This window comes from Herpailurus yagouaroundi, unplaced genomic scaffold (assembly GCF_014898765.1).
Source record: "Herpailurus yagouaroundi ecotype Mexico unplaced genomic scaffold, PumYag 160, whole genome shotgun sequence".
Taxonomy (NCBI): domain Eukaryota; kingdom Metazoa; phylum Chordata; class Mammalia; order Carnivora; family Felidae; genus Herpailurus; species Herpailurus yagouaroundi.
In genome coordinates, this window is record NW_024412401.1 from 40,945,651 (window position 1) to 40,958,878 (window position 13,228).

A 13,228-nucleotide genomic window follows, 5' to 3' on the forward strand; every position below is an offset into this window, starting at 1 on the left:
TGTGTGTGTGTGTGTGTGTGTGTGTGTGACTGTGCACAGGTATACTTTGTTATATCCTATATGTGGCTTTGTGTTTAAAAGCAGATGATTGATTCTATCATAATTAAAAATATACATGCATGATTTTGTCTCAGTATGTGTATGTGTGAGGGCTTCATTTGGGCACAAACATTTATGGGTGTTCATGGGGGTGTGTGTGGACTATTGGAAGGTGCCACTTGTGTAACGAATATTGAGGGTGTGTATTAGTATGTATGTCTACATGTATTTTATTGTCATTTTTCCTTGCACATCATCTTCCTGGATTTCTGTCTTCCATGTATGTGGGTATGAGAACCTGTTATTGTCTGTGTGAATGAATGGGTGTTTTCTTAGTGTGGGAAGGATCGTTTAGGTAAAGATTTAAAAACGCGTACTTAGAATTTGAGGGCATCCATGCATTCTGGTGAGTGTGTGTACGTTGTACAATGGTTGAATATCTTTGTATGTGTTTGTGGGGAGAAGGGGAATTCAGTATGTTGGTATATATATGTTTGTATATGTGTCTGTGGAATGGTATGTTTTGTTAAGGAGTCTATGTTTAAAAGTGAAGGTGACTATATAATTTATCATTCATATGGGACATGTTTGAGAATGAAATGTGAGTGTGTGTGTGTGTGTGTGTGTGTGTGATAATTACACCCGGACACCAGGGGAAATCCATGACTGGCCCAGGCAATCCAGGGCACACTGATATGTGTGTGTATGTGTGCATGAGAACATATGTCTCTCAATGGACATTTGTATTTAATTTTGTGTGTGTTACTGTGTCCAGAATTTATAAGAACAGAAGTCATTAAGTTATTTAGGCATTTCTCAGGTTGTAGGCTTATAACAGAGGCATTAAGAGAATTAACAGGTAAGAGGAGGTCAGCCCCAAAGAGATATGTTATTTTTTTTTTTCAAACCAGATCAGTGAACTGAGAAAAGAGGCCATACATATCTTGTGGTAACAAAAACCTACGTGGTTAAAAAAAATGAGCACAGTCAGTAAGGACAAGAAATGTGAACTATATTGTGCTAGAAAGTGTCTTTCATGTACAACATCCGCTTTGCTGTGTCCTCTTTATGCCTCCTGCCTTGTTCCCCATGAGTAACTCCAGCTTGTGATGGCCAAGATAGCGGAGACCTTTTATCCTCTTACCTCGACAGTTTGGAAAAATAGCTCAGTGTGACCTCCCTCGTGTAAGAGACAGAAAGAGGCTAGAGAGAGTCAGCTGCTTCATTTCAGGTGATTCAGAAAAGAAATCCCAGGGATGCTCCTGGCATTCTCACCTGTTTTCAGAGAGTGCTGCCCCAGAGTCCCTGGTTTATATATGCACCCCCTGGGGCTGGGAAATCCACCTGCTTAGTTCTCACTGGCTTCGCGGGGTGTAGCGGAGTGGTTGGAACAGTGCTCTTCCTTCTAGTCTGCCACATTGGTGTAGTCGTTTCTCAGCAGCTCCATGCCCCCAGCCCCATCATCCCCTTTCCATACACACTCTCACAGCAGTGGAGTGTCTGCTATTGCTTCCTAATGTTATAATAGCATCAGTAGCACTAGGTGTATGGTAGATTAAAGATGGTTGCAACTTCTTTGTCGTCTTCCCATTGAGAGGTGGAATTTAATTGCCTCTCTTTGAATCTGGGCTGGCCTTAGTGACTTACTTGACCAAGGGAATGTTTTCAAGCGATGTTCTGTAACCTCTGAGTCTATCTTGTAAGAGCCTTGTGGCTTCTGCTCAGATCTCTTCCCTCTCTGGGAAACGAGTGGCCACCCTGTGAGAAGCCCAAGTCACTGGAGAGACCACTCTAGTCTATCTGGTCTTTGTAGGCTCTCTGGTCAGCAGCCTAAGCTCAGTGTCCATCTGACAACTAGCATCCTTTCCCTATGCAAATGCCATCCCAACCCAGATGCCAGGCAAGTGAGTGAAGAAGCCATCCTAGTGGTGGACGTTCCAGTCCATGCCACATGGGTCGGAGACAAACCACCCAGCTGACCAGTTCTTGGAATCCTGACACCCAAAGTCAAATGGCTGACAGTGCTCTGCTTGGAAGTAGTTTCTTCCAGAATAACGGATAATTGGAATATCAGTGCTCGAAATAGCTGCTGTGTATTGAGCCATTCCTGTTTGTCAGAGAATGTTTTTAGGAATTTGTGTACCTTATTTCATGCTGTCTTCACAATGAGCAGAGGAGTTTGGAGCTTTCACTATTCCCATTATACATATGAGGAAGATGAGGTGAGGAAACTGCCCTAAATCACAGCTAGTCTTTGGCAGAGATGCATTCAGTCTAGGACTTTTTTGTAACCACCTCCCTCCTTCATATTGATGTCAATGTGTAGGAAGATATCCTTGGTTCTGCTTGGAATAATCTTTCTAATCACCCTAGAAAATGACAAATTCCTTCTGATCCTTCACGGTCTAGTTCTGTAACTATAACCATTTCACACCCAAATCCATGTAGATTTCCCTCAGCAGGTACACATGCACTACACCACCTTGTATTCACAGCATGAAAACAAACAAGAATCTCAACCTCCCTGAGGCTCCTTTCTCTCCTGTGTAAGATTGGCTACAATGACTTTCTTATAGGTTTGCTGTGAAGATTAAGTGTTGTGAGAGATGCTAAAATGTGTCATACATCGAAGACCAGGATGCACACAGTAACCTCTGATAACTAACCATTATCAAAGCTGAGCTGCAGACCTAAAGGATGAGCCTGTAGTTAATCACTTTTCAGTGTATGTGTTTCTGGGTGTACAGAGTCGCCTAATGTACCAGCTGTGTCTCATGGAGGTCGTATTTCAGTGGGACAGAAGACAAGTAAAAGAACCAATATGTTAATGAGATTAATGGCAGGGTAGAGGGGGACAAAGAGTCTTAGAACCTCGCAAAGGACCCTTAATTCCTTTGGGATGGCATGTCATGAAAGATATCTTAGAGGTGAAATGAGTCCCACAGGATGAGAAGGAATTTGTGAGCTTAAGAGAGAGGAAAAGCACGCATTCCAGATAAGAATGAGCTTGAACAAAGATTTGAAGGAATCCAAGAGGAGGATGTATGCGGACCCAAGTAGCTTGGTACCCTAGGGGCATAACAGGAGTTAGGTGAAAGTGGTCTGGGGTGGGGTATAAAGGCTTGAGAGAAAGAGAAATCCTTGAATTCCAAACTGAAGACTTTATGCCAAGGTTAGTGGGAAGCTAGCAAAGGGTTGAAGACAATGAATGCAGATGAATAAGTCTGCATTTTAGAACAATTACTTTGGGGGTCATTTAGGAAGGGGCAAGACTGGAGGAAGAGAGATTGACATCAAGGATTTTGCAATATAGATCTTCCTCGACTTATGATGGCTTATATCCTGATAAACTCATCATGAGTTGAAAACATCTTAAGTCAAAAATGTATTTAATACACCTTACCTACTGAATGTCCTAGCTCAGCCTCGCCTGCCTTACATATACATTATGTATATGTATACATTATATGCTAAGAACACATACATTAGCAGACAGTTGGGCGAAATCAGCTAAAACAATGCCTCTTTCGTAACAAGTGTTGAGTATCTCAGGTATTTTTTGAATACTATACTGAAAGTGAAAAACAGAAGGGCTGTGTGGGTCCAGAATGGTGGTCAGTGTATTGGTTGTTTGCTTTCATGACTACGTGACTGACCAGGAGCTGTGGCTCGATGCCACTGTCCCAGCATCATGAGAGAGTATCTTACCACATATCACTAGCCTGAGAAAACATCAAAAATCAAAATTCCAAGTATAATTTTTGCAGAATATGGATTGCTCTTACACCATCATAAAATCTAAAAATTATGAGTCAGAATATTGTATGTTGGGGGCTGTCTTTACTTTTAAAAAGGTGCTGGTAGTGTGATCCAGGGACATGGCAGTGGGCATTGGAGAGACGCCAAAGCAAAGGAAAGAAGGAAACTTGGTGACTGATTGTCTAAGAGGGATAGAGTTGGGGCAGGAACCTGAACTGGTACCCTGGTTTCTGACTTGGGTGACTTAGTTCATGGTGGCATGCTGTAATCAAACAGCACTAAGAGAATGAAGAAGGAGGAATAGTCTCTTCCCACTTCTGAGGAGAGGACAATGGGTCCTATGGTCCCCTCTGCGGGAGTCAAAGGCCCACAGGAACATGGATCCAAGCAGGTCATTACAGCACATCAGCGTCCGTGATGAAAACGGAACTCTAATTGTGCCAGCCCCATTCTGGCATAATAAGTGTGGTTTTTAACATAATGCACTGCTGGAGTGAAGTTGTCAGAAAAGCAGGGGGTGGAGGACGTAATCTGTGAGACTTCAAAGAAAAGAAGATTGAAGCCATTTTCTGTGGCTGGAAATGAGTCATTTGTCAGCGATGCCAACCTGCTGTCAGCCCCACAGGGAGATATGGCTGGGCACCCTAGGGGGAGGGCTGGTGAAGGTGTCAGCCTCCAGTCACCAGAGGCCATGTGTGGGGTAAGAAGTGTCAGTCACATCACATCCCTGTCCTGACCTGGGTCAGAGGGAAACCAAGGTCATGTCAGAGCATTTAGCATTGTAACCGAGGAACCTTTTAACCTGCCTCTGTCAGGAAAAACTGATGTGCTCAGCATTATCAGAGACAGTTCAGAGCTTTAATTCCCCAGGAGACGTGCACTTTAAAAGAACAGTGAGAGGGCAACACTTTTAGGAAAAGGAAGCTAAGAGGTAAGAGTGGATTGGTGGCACCAGGGAGAAGGGACTTCTGAGCAAGGACCTGCTTAAGGTCACTGAAAGAATAGCACGTAGATGCACACTCTCTCTATCCGGTCTTCAAGGCTTGGTGAGGGGCCGGGATCTGTGAGTCCACACAGCTTGGAAGCCATTCCAGTGAATGATGTTGACCTGCTCTAGATGCAGGGGTCCTGCTTTTTAAGCCACGGCACTACCTGTTAGCCCTTCCCCCCGTTATGCCATTCATCAGTCCCTGGGGCACTCCAGCCACTGCAGCAGGCTCCTCTAAGGTACTCTCCTTGCTTCCACTGCTCTGTTCTAATCCATTTTCCTCCCTGTGACCACAATGATCATTTAAACCCTAATTTACATCTCTTCTCCCTGCTCACCATGTCCCCCCAGGTTGGATGCTGTGATCTCTACAACCTATATGGTGTCAATCTCAAGCAGGACATCTTCTCCCTTGTTCCCTGCATCCCAGCCACACACTCCCTTTATAGTTCCTTGCATGCTCTGAGGTTTGGCCTCTCCCAAGATCTTTGCACAGGCTAGCATCTCTTCTTGGGTAATGTCTATCCATCCTTCAGCTCGGCTTAAATATTGCTTCTTTGGAGAGATACTTCCTGACTCTCAAATCACCCCTTGCCCCCAACACAGACAAGCTTTCTATTTCATAATTTCTTATTTTCCTGTGGAATATTTATGGTTATTTTCTTATTGTGATTGTTTACATTCTGAGATCCCATTTTGACTGTGAACTCTAGATGAGTAAGTATAATGCTTTGTCTTTTTTGCCAATGCATCTACGTGACTCGAACAGTGCCTAATATAAATGTTCCATAAGTATTTGTAGGATGAATGAATGAATGAATGAGTGAGTGAATGAATAAACAGCTCTTCAGTAATTCTAGTGGGCAGAAAATATTGGGACTCCATACACCAGGCAATATTACAATAGGACCAAGTGACTGTAGGCAAAGAAAGAAGCAAAAACTCAAGGAACCGTATCAGTCCCTTTCCTGCCACTTTACAGGAAGCTGTGCTTCCCATTCACATTTTCTGGGCCAGGAGAGTTTTGAGGAGCTGACATTATAGAGCACTTTGCATTAGGCCAGTAGTTCTCAAAATCTCCCAGAAGAGCATATGAAAACACAGATTCCTGGGCTCCCCAGCTTCCGCTCCTCTTCTCTTATCCATCTCTAGTCCATGTCAGATGATCAGCACTATCACAACCTCCCATTTTTACCAACCATCTGACTTTCTCAAGGTAACTTTTATGTTCTACCCATCCTCACAGAGAAACACCATCTACTTGGGCTTTTTTAGTTTCCACTAAGGCCCTGATGATACTTGATAAGCTTCTCCAGTTACAATGCAACGAGTAATGGCCAGACCAACATATGACTTCTCTAAAGAGAACTTTCATTCTAATACCTGATAGAACATTTGTATCCAGATAACATTGACTAATGGTGGTGGTCAATTTGGGCCATCCTAGTTTGCAGCTTAAAATAAGCCTTCACACATACTATTTAAAATGTTTTATTTAGTAAGCCTTTTCAATATACCATTAAAAAGATTGTGGGGTAGGCAATGATAAGACAGCTTAATAGTGGAAATTATTTCTCTGTACTTTAGACACATCCACATGTATGACAATAAATAGTGTGCTAGTTATAATAGTATCTTATCCATCCTACAAGGATCTTTACTGAGAAAATATTTAGATATGGTAGGTGACTTACCACTTGTATCTGAAAAAAAATGCATACGTACATATATAGGTATGGATACAGGTAAAGCTGTATGTGTATGTTTTTCATCACGAAATCCTAAAATTCCAGTTTTTCTTTTCTCACTCCATTGACTTCATATGAATTAAGTTTGATTCTATGAAATGGAACCCATTATAACTTTCATTATCTGTTCTCATACATACTAGATTGTATCTCTTGCCTCACACTCATTAAATAAGTATTTAGTAACATTTCTAAAGAACAACTTCTGCTAGATCAAGCTGGAAGCCATTGGGGATCTAAGTCCTTTTTTTTTTTTTTTAATGGCAAAGTATCACAATCCCTGAGCAATTTACCAGGTTGATTTAATTTGGAGTCACTTCCATGCCTTCCTGTAGACCTACCCTAAGTCTCTAGCTGAACAGAGTTAGAAATTGATGAAATGTTCTACCCTATGTCACACAGACACACGAAGTTCAATTTCAGCACTGATACTTTCACCTACAGGCTTGGTTCTACTTGAGGAAAATCAAATATTTTCTTTCCTCTTGAGTCAGATAGATACTTCTGACAGTAAGAAACGAGGAAGAAAACAAATACACCGAACACATGCTATACATCAGGTGCTCTTTGTATGTCAGTAATGATTCTCACCCCAACGCTGGCGGATAGATGTCATTATTCCTCCCAGGCAGATTAAGCAAAGTGTAGGGAAAAAAGCAAAAGGAAAGGCCTAGAAGTGAAATCATATACCTGAGGTCACACATCAAGCAAATGACAGAGAACAGATTCACAAACAGGTTCATTTGTCACTAACAGCCATATGGTATGTTTGAGCAGGGTCACTGACTACTGAAGAAGCTCTTATGGTGGCTGGATGTCAGCCTTGACAATAACAGCCAAGACACAAAAGGAGTCAGAAACAGTCTTTCATCTTTTACGCTGAGGAGACGATGTAGTAGCTTTTTCCTCATTGCTTTTCAAGGTAAGGAGCCTACACCACTTCTCTGAAACTTCTGAGATGTTTTTGTTTTTGTTTTTTTTTTTTTTGTTTTTTTTATCCTCACCTCCTTCTTTTCATTGTATCTGATTTGGAGAATCAAATTCAGTCCCTCTAACCCACGAGTCCTCTGACTCCACCACTAGACGTAACTTTCTTTATCCAGTTATTCTAGAATGCTAGCCTTTCATCTCACTTTTTCATCTAGCACTGAACATTTTGCAATTTCACATATACCTGTTTATTGTCCAGGGATATTAGGGTTGAGGAGAGAGATGAAGGAGGCTGAAATTTTGGATCAAATCAGTGACATTCGTGTGTCCAATCTCTGATTTCCTTCCCAAGATGAGGGAGGGAGGGAGGGAGGGAAGAAGGGGGGAAGGGGAGTATTATTTAATTGGTATTTCCAACCAATTCTCCCTGAAGAAATGGGACTAAAACTACCTCCCATGGCTCACAAGGCTAATGAGGATCAAATGAGATAATACAAGGGAGAGTATGTTTAAAAAATCAAATTGCTAAAATTACTGTTAGGGCAACAACAGAAACCATTTGCAACAAAACTTCACACGAAGTTTTGTTTCAGGTAGTCCATAGACTACCTGAAAAACTTTTCTTTAGGTTGAAACTCTTAGAAGACTTCCCACAAATATCATATATGCTTTTCTTGTTATGCTTATTCCTAAATTCTTAGTAAAGTCTACTTTATTTATATGTCTTAGTATTTTAGAATCAGTAGATATTTTAACAAGTATTAGACTATTAATACTTCTAGGCAGTAAAGATTGAAAACAAAGTTACCAATGGGGACAGGAAAAAGAAGGTTTAAACTATCCAGGAAATCAGACGTTATTCAAGAGTTAGATAAAATCTATTTAGCTGTATCCAACTGCCTGCCAAGAATACACAAATCATTCTTATTTATATTCAGTTCTTCATATCTCAGTAAATTTGCATGTACTAAAATGGCATTTAAAAACGAACACAGTCTAAACCCCTATTTTCCCAACACAGGGAATCTGAAAACATCAGCAGACTAGTAGTTATTAGTTTTCCCATCTGTAAAATTAGGAAGTGGGACTCGATGGGGAATAGAAAGACACAGCAAGTTGGCCCTACACTGCCCAACTCCTTGCCCGTGGCAGACATCGCTAATGGATTAAAGCACCTTCCCACCAAACTAGGAAGTAGCCTCCTTACTGCTCCCTGCAGCTGCTACCAACCAACTGGAACGCTGCCATTGTAGGATTAGATGCTTTCTAAGATTTTATTTTTTAACTCTGACATTTTCAGGATATGTAAATGCAATGAGTTTGTCTAAGTTCTAAAATTCATTTTGTTAAAAGTAATCTGTGCCTATTCTCTGGAAGATGATGACAACTTTCAGTTGGTATTTCTCATTCAGTTGTCTGTCTTCTCTCTTCCCCATTCCGTGAATGGTACCGGTATCTCTCAGCAGGAGATGCCAAGTAAATGAAACCGCCCAGCAGGAAACCCTGTTTGGCAATTCTAACAAGGCTTGAAGAATTGGTTTCCTCGTTAGAAACAACAAAAGTTTCCTATCTGGTGAACATGCAAGTTCTGGGCACGATCTCATGGGTGCTCTACCTGAACAAAATATTGAAGCATAAGGAATATAAATGAAAAGCAAATTCTTGGTAATGATGGGATCTGTCATTCACCTTGACTCCAGGAGATAAAAATTCCATTTTCTTGCAAGATATTATCTGGGTTTAACAGAGTCTGGCCCTAGGAGTAGAAAGACTTCACTTTATGCATGGGGATTACCACTTCATAAGCTCCTACCATGTACCTAGGACCCTCATATGTATCATTTCATTTAATCACAATAATACTAGTTAACACGTATTAAACCTTTCCAATGTGCCAGGACTGTTCTAAGGACTTTACTTGAATCAACTCATGTAGTAGCTACAAGTGCTTTATAGAGCAGGTACTACTAGTATCATTAAATTAGGAAATAGAGGCAAAGGGAGGCTAAGTAACCCGTGAGAGACAGCGGTACCATTCACTTGCCCGAGGTGATAGAGTAGTAAGTGGTATACCTGATAACTGAACCTGTAAAGTCTGGCTACAGAGTCTGAGCTTGTAACCACTGCATTGCCCTACCTGATGATGTTCCAAATAGTTTGTTGTTATGTTTACTTTTCGTACGGGTAAAGGAAACTTCAGAGCCTATCTCCTCTCATCCACAAAGTGGCATAGCAGGGCCAGCACTTTTCATTTGTTGTTTCATTTAAATCCTTGATACAACCCCACAATGTAGATGGTAGCATTTCCCCCACATAACAGATGAAGAAACAGAGGTTCTTGAGGGACTGTAACTTGCCCGAGATCACATAGCTAGTAAATGGTAGGGCTGGGCTTTGAACAAGGCAGCCGAATTCAAGATGTACAGGACTCCAGTTTTCAAAGAGCTGATAATCATATCTAAAAGAAGGAACAGAATAAAGATGAAAAAAAGTCTTCCAGATCTGATGGATCAAAGATAACATGGACAGTGTGAACACAGGGCAAGGGACTCAGAGAAACATCAGAGTGGGGTGGGGGGAGGAGTTTCAATAATAAGGAGGAATAATTGACTATTTAAGAATAAATGGAGGGTAGGGGCACCTGGGTGGCTCAGTCAGTTAAGTGTCTGACTTTGGCTCAGGTCATGATCTCATGGTCTGTGAGTTCAAGCCCTGCATTGGGCTCTGTGCTGACAGCTCAGAGCCTGGAGCTGCTTCATATTCTGTGCCCCCTTCTCTCTCTGCCCCTCCCCTGCTTGCATTCTTTCTCTCTTTCTCTCTCAAAAATAAGTAAACAGTAAAAATTTTTTTCAATAAAAAAAGAATAAATGGAAGGTAGATTGAGGGGTTTTCAAAGTAAGGTGATTGTCAGCATTTGCTGAGGGGGTGCTCATATGTGTGTGAGTCACAGAGAAGGATGGGCACCTACTAATCAGTTTAAGAGATGCTAATAATTGATTAATAAAGGAAAGGAAAGTGGATTAAAGATCTGTTTGTTCGGTATCTGCTTAATAATTACTTCATCGGGGCGCCTGGGTGGCGCAGTCGGTTAAGCGTCCGACTTCAGCCAGGTCACGATCTTGCGGTCCGTGAGTTCGAGCCCCGCGTCGGGCTCTGGGCTGATGGCTCAGAGCCTGGAGCCTGTTTCCGATTCTGTGTCTCCCTCTCTCTCTGCCCCTCCCCCGTTCATGCTCTGTCTCTCTCTGTCCCAAAAAAATAAATAAACGTTGAAAAAAAAAATAATTACTTCATCAAATGTAATGAAAATGTTTCTGAGCCTTACTTTAGAGCTCAGACAGATCCTAGAATTTACTTTTTTCCTAACTAACTCATTCTACCTTCCCATCTCTCTGCCTTTCTGCCTCACTTCACTATTGCAGAGTATTCTTGGAAATACTTTCTAGCCCTTAACAGAATTCTGTTCCTTAAGCAGGGCTTTTAGAAATTGCGATCCCTAGTTTATTGTCATCCCATTTCAGCCTTTTGACTTTGTGGCAGTAAATTGCTCCTAAGTTCATTCCTGCCATCCCCCCACCCCCCTTTTGCCATAATTGGATTTATACTTCTCCTCTGCTTATGTGTGCACGCACGTGTGTGTGTGTGTGTGTGTGTGTGTGTGTGTGTGTGTGTATATACATATATATATATACACATCCACTGCTTGCTCACAGTTTTGGGGTTTGGGGGTTGTTGGGTTTTGTTTCCCAATCATAAACAATGTTTCTATTCTACTTCCATCCTCTAGAGAAGACCGATAAAATTTGACTCATGAAGAGAGAGAGAGGGGAAAAAAAAATCCAGGAGGCGAAAGTAATATGGGGAGAAAATGAAAGAGATTTAGTGCAGCTATCAACCGACCGTTGTGCTGTCTTTAAGAGTCTGTTGAAACAACATAATAAAAGGTAATAAAGTTTGGATTTATAGCCTACCTGGCAGAAATGGCTGCCTGTTTGTATCTTGCCCACTCACAGCCCACCGTGGGTCTTTGTCTTGGGGTCTTTTCCCCTGGAGTGTCATCTCCGCCCCCCCTTGGACTTAAGAGGCATCATGCAACCCGAGAACATCCAAATTGGCAGGTGAGTGAAACATCTTTCTGGCTCCTTCTTTTCCCTTCTTTTTCCTGGGATTTAATGACCCAGCTTTGTTTCTTTTAAAAGCTGTATTTGGTTCAGTTTGCCTAGCAATGTCCTCAGTGATTCACTAAAATAGGTAAAGGGAACTTTGAACCTTGAAAATGGTCATGTCAGCTCTCAAGGGATGAAGGGCTTATTTCTTCCCCTTCAAGTTCAAATCAATTTCCATAAACTTCTAAATCAGCACTAATCAGTCTCTTGAGAGGAAGGAAGGTGGTACATATTCCCCAGGTAGTTTGGGAAATCAAAGATCAAGAGGACAAGAGAAAGGATGATATGTGCCTCCCAAAGGGCTGAGTCCATATTCCAGGAGTCAATTGGGACAGAGAATGGTCCTCTGGATCTATAGTGCTCTCTGATACTTAGCAAGTGATAAGAAAATAAAGTGTGTTCGTTCGTTCGTTCGTTCATTCATTCATTCATTCATTCATCAAACATGTATCTACAAACAGCATCTACTTTGTGCCAGGCCTTGTGCCAGTGTTAAGGATACACACATGAGTAAGACCAGAGCTCCGTCCCGAAGATTGCAATCCAGGGAAAGAGATGCCCCCTTAGACACAAAATTATAAATGCAATGTTAAAGTCCACAATATTGGTATACGTGTTCATGGCTCAGGAGGTGCAAAAGGGAGGTAGGAACCAAGCTAACCCTAATTGTCTTGGAAGCCTTCAGGATAGAGCTGGCCCTTGATCAGTGATTTAAGTGTTCGCTTAAATGGATAAATAAATTAAAAAATTAAAATAATTGGCAGGAAAAAGGAGTCAGAAGTTACAAATTCAAGATTGGAAGATCATTTGCTGTGAGATCCTGGGCGAGTCTCTCCCCAGCCCTGGGCCTCCGTTTCCCCATCTATGAACTGAGATTTTTGTCTGTCTTTTAAGTTCCGTTCCACCTCTGATGTTCTAAATTACATCAAGCAAGGTAAGGGAATGTAAACATTTTCCCAAAGTGCGGTTCTTAGAGCAGGTCCAGCATCTCCCTCCCTCCCTCCCATCTCCTGTCTCTCTAGAAGATAAGCCCCATTTTCTTCATACTGTATGTTTTGCCCCTGGTTGTTTATAGACTGGGTCTAGCTGTGTGGTTCTGTGAGTCTCTGAATCCTTGCGAAAGACAAGTTACAGACACCACTGTCTGCTCCCCACCTGTGGTGCTGGTTGAGACCAAGTGGGAAGCCAGAAAATTCTGGGAGGAAAATGGAAACGGGGCCACTGTGAGAAGCAAGGAGGAGGGACACTAGCAACAAAGCACCGAGCCCCTGGAAGAGAGACCTCATTACTAAAGTATGAGTCATGGTAATAGTCTGAATAAATCCCCATAAAGTCAGGGCTAATGGTGTCTGCTGGAGCCTGCATTGTGCCATAAACACAGAGCCAAGGCTGCGCTAATTGTCAGACCCAATCAGAGGGGCTGGGGAGCATGAAATGAAGGATTAGTTCAGGGGAGTGAGCCCCAGCCTCTGTGGGGACCCTGGCTCTGCCTCCCGGCTGGCTAGAGCTCCTCTGTGGGAGAAGCCTGGCCTCTTTCCCTTCCTCTTCTTCAGGTTTCTTTTATTTGTTCCTTTTTTTTCCCCCCTCCTTGCTTCTCCTTT

At 42.1% G+C, this 13,228-nt stretch overlaps 1 long non-coding RNA gene across 1 annotated transcript; it reads left to right on the forward strand.

Moving 5' to 3' along the window:
* The first annotated feature begins 7,314 nt into the window (after positions 1-7,314).
* Positions 7,315-11,293, forward strand: LOC121034435 (uncharacterized). The gene is made up of 2 exons (XR_005792424.1): positions 7,315-7,456; positions 11,249-11,293. It is a non-coding gene; the product is annotated as an uncharacterized LOC121034435 (long non-coding RNA).
* The last annotated feature ends 1,935 nt before the right edge of the window (positions 11,294-13,228 follow it).